This window comes from Melospiza georgiana, chromosome 9 (assembly GCF_028018845.1).
Source record: "Melospiza georgiana isolate bMelGeo1 chromosome 9, bMelGeo1.pri, whole genome shotgun sequence".
NCBI lineage: Eukaryota > Metazoa > Chordata > Aves > Passeriformes > Passerellidae > Melospiza > Melospiza georgiana.
The window spans coordinates 11,864,944-11,868,973 of NC_080438.1; the positions used below are offsets into that span (position 1 = coordinate 11,864,944).

A 4,030-nucleotide genomic window follows, 5' to 3' on the forward strand; every position below is an offset into this window, starting at 1 on the left:
TGTGGGATGTTCATGTGCTGAGCCTGCTGACTGAGATCCTTTTGACTGCTTACCATTTGCTCTGGAAGGGAGGGGGGACAGGGGAGCCCCTAAGGTTAAAGTAAATTACAGATTTTCATGGCATTTCTAAGTGAAAATGGAGTCAACTACTGTGTGATTTTATAATCCATAGCTTCCAAATCTGCAGATTGACACCTAAATGAGTAAAGCTACAGCTGAATGAAATTTGATCAGATGTGGTGCATAGCCATAAGGCAGTCCTAATTCTTGTGTTATTTTCTGCAGTCTCCCATTATTCTTCAGTGATATTAGGACATAGCCATCTTTTCTTGCCTTCTCTTAGGCCTCCATCAACCTCTCCTTAAGTCTTCTAGGAGTATGAAGAATGAATCTCTTTCATCCTCTGAGAGGCTTTATCATGTCTGCATATGATGTTGCATGTCTGCAGATTGAGTGAATCCTCACTTTGATTTTCCTTCCACATTCTGCAGTTCTCAAAATGCCTCACTGGGACTGAATGCAGGTATCAAATCTTTTGTTACCAGATAAGCTTTGGCTCAATTCCTAGGCTAGCAGTGGTCTGCCTGGAGAGTTTTGAACAGTAAATCTCACAATAGCCATGTTGCCTGTGAATTATGTGGAATGAGTTGTAGTTTTTAATGAACTGCCAAAGGCCTTCCAAGGCTCTCTCCTACAGAGAGGACTACACAGCCTGTCTGCCCATACATACTCTACAACTCCTCTGACTAGGTTTGGGGACACCTGAGCATAGATCACATGGCAGATTGGTAACTGAGAGGGTGCTTGGAAAGATCCTTTAATATCCCTTGGATAAGAGGAAATCTAGAGCTCCAGAAACCATCAAACATCTCACAGCCTCCTTGCAGCCCCACGATGAGGCAGTAGCAGAGGGTGGGGTGCAGTAAGATGAATGGTGTCTCAGCCTGATTTCAGAATGATTAATGGCAGCCATTCTTGCCTCACAAGAACAACGTACAAAGCACAGCTCAGCTGTCATTGAATCACCAAGCTGTCCCTTCTCAATTACTCTCTGGGTGTCATTCAGTCCTACATACTTATTTCCACTATAATTTTATTTTTGTCATAGGTTGCTACAACACTCAGTGTGCGTGCACACACTGTTGCTAAGAGCTCTGCTATGTGTCACTTGCCAGCATTCTACAAGGAAGAAATTAAGGTGTTCATCATAAAATACATGTTTGGTAAGTCATTGGTGTAGTCTGAAAACACAGAGCCCCAAATACAGCTTGTCTATTACAGCCAAATAAGGCATAACTGGTGGTTTGGAGAACCTGTTATGAGTGATGCACTGATGAAATGTGAAAAGCTCTGAATAAATTAATTATATCGCTCTCTGTGCCCTGATTTTGTAGCTACATGAATCTGGACTGTGTGTGAACTTGTATGCACAGTCTCAGTGGTCAGAAGGACAATTTCTATCATTTCCCTCCAAGTTTTTGAGTTGTTAGGCATGAAAATAATTTACACATTATAACACACATGAAACTCTTTAAAGAACTTTAATTACATGTTCAGCATAAAAGGATTTTGCCTTCCCTTCATGTACAGGCTAAACTCTGATTAGTATTAATAGAACTTATGTGTGTTCCGTGAAAATATGACCACAATTTGTAGGGGGGAAACTTGAAAGAAAATAAGGTTCTTAATTATAAATAAGAATTATGTTAATAGATATTACAGATACGCCATGAAAAAATTCTGAAACCCACAGTTTATACTAAGTAAACAAACTATTTTAAATTAAGTACTTAGAGAGTAGAAGCTTGTTTCTAATTTCTTGTTTTTTATATATTCATATATTTTGTAGTACCCGCAGATCTTATCTAGATGGACTCTTTGTTATAGTTAATGCTGTATAAATATGTAATGAAATGACTTACCCAAAGATATTGAAGTATTAATTTTATTTATAGCCCAAGCCAACCCTATTGTCTACAACACTGAGTTCCTACATAAGTAAAGTATTTGCTATTGATTTCTTATAAGCTTCAGTGAAGTATTAAAGAAACTAATTTTCCTTGCTGGGTCTGGTTATATGAGTTAGCCACTAGCATTTGTCCCTGTTTATTAATTAGTGTCCGTAACGTGCCTTTGGATAATCATGTATAGAGGAAACAGCATCTGTCACTTAAGTCAAAGTTGTCAGAACTAATCTAGTTATTAGAATTGTTAGGTAAATAGACACTTTTATTCTTGCAGTTTTTCAATTCTATCCTGCCAGAAAATAGGCTTTTTTTTTTCTCATCCAACTGAAAACTAGCTGAGCAGGACTAATTGACAACTGATTTAAAGAGTAAATAAAATTTATAGTATATTTTCCAGGATGTAAGAAAATAAAATTCTAGCCTAAATCAGGAAATTTGTAATTTGAAAAGATTCTTCCATGATTGGAATCAAAGTCTTGTAATGATAGAATATTTCTGAGCAATAAAAAATAATTTTCAGTAGGTGATGAATGAAATGACAGTTTATTACTGTAGTAAGAAATCCCTTTACTTTTTAATATCTTATACAATAGCAATTCTTTAGTGTTTCAGATGCAGTTTTATTGCTGCTATGGTTACTGTTGTCACTTTTGTGTCTGTGCTGATTTGTATTATCCATGAAAGGACAGCAAACCTGGACTTGTAATCTATATGAAAAAATGTATCAGTTAGCCACAAAATTTACCACAATAGAAATAAATATACAATCCCACTTTGATTTTTGTATTAAAGAATTGTGGGCTGGGTTGATTCCCTTAGGGTGGCTTATTGTTAATATCAAGTGTGAGGAATGGAAATGAGTGTGGATTTCTGAGCAGGGGGCTTTGGCTCTCTGGATGTTAAGAGGGGGCACCAGAGTTCTTGGGGAGAGCTTGCAGGGATGGGACAGGGACAGCCTGTGATCCCCAGCCGGGTCATGTGTGACAGAGCAAGAGACTGGCAGTAGCAGCAGCAAAGGGGGAGCTTTAGCACTTGTTCTCCGGCAATTTTGCCCTAATTGCAAGGTTGAACTCGTCTGCCTGACTGCTGGACTAGATCCAAAGGAAGAAGCAGCCTTTCCAGGCCATATGTTCTGTTTTTAAAAGATACCAGGTCAACAATTGCTAAGTTATTCCTGTTTGTATCTCAGGGCCTTCTGGAGAGCTTGACATGTCTGGGTGACTCTTGCATGACTTCAGCTATCACATTTGATAAGGCAAGCAGAACCTCATAGTTAAAATTTCCCTTCCTACTGCAGCTGTGTTGTGTTTTTGCCGGAATCTGTTGGGACGCCGTTTCTTTGAAGCTCTTTTGTATTTCCCGTGACTGTCTGACAAGATGGGTACCAGCTGTTGGACCCCTCCACTTATCCTCTCCATACTTCCCTCTTTCCACCTGGTCCCTACAGCAAGAGCTTGTAAAGGTAGCAACAGAGGGACATTTTAGAAATTCAGCTCAACCATTCAAGTCCTACTAAACCAGCAATATGATACACTTTAAACTCTTTTGCTTCTTTATGTATTATAGAGCTGGGACATAACACCAGAACAACAAAAAGAAGACTTCTTTACATCCAGCCCCCAGCTCAGTTGGTAGCAGACATGTGTTTCACTTGATCACTGAAGCCAGCAGTGACTGAGGTCCATTTCTGAACAGCTGTGTTCTGCATAAAAACCATTTCTACTTTTCAAAAGGTTTCAATATTAGACGCAAAAAAATGGTAAGATAGAAAAAGAAAAGAGTTCTCATTAAAAGTGTTCATAGAACTGGAGTTCTAAAGTATTTGTATTCATGCCCTCCCTGCTGCTGGCTGTTCTCGAGAATCAGGACAAGCTAATTTGCTCATTGTTTGCTGGGGACAGAAAGACATGTAAGTAAAGTAGAAAGTTCTAAAGCACATCACTGACTTGCAGCCAGTTCAGAGACTTTTTGCAAATTGTTTATGCTATTATTCCCAGTGTCAATTAATGGAACTGCATAATTCTTATTGATGCAGGTGTAACTAATGTATTTCCTTCCAGGTG

At 38.7% G+C, this 4,030-nt stretch overlaps 1 long non-coding RNA gene across 1 annotated transcript; it reads left to right on the forward strand.

The window, feature by feature from the left end:
- The first annotated feature begins 332 nt into the window (after positions 1 to 332).
- Positions 333 to 3,681, forward strand: LOC131087093 (uncharacterized). The gene is made up of 3 exons (XR_009114834.1): positions 333 to 523; positions 1,109 to 1,223; positions 3,534 to 3,681. It is a non-coding gene; the product is annotated as an uncharacterized LOC131087093 (long non-coding RNA).
- The last annotated feature ends 349 nt before the right edge of the window (positions 3,682 to 4,030 follow it).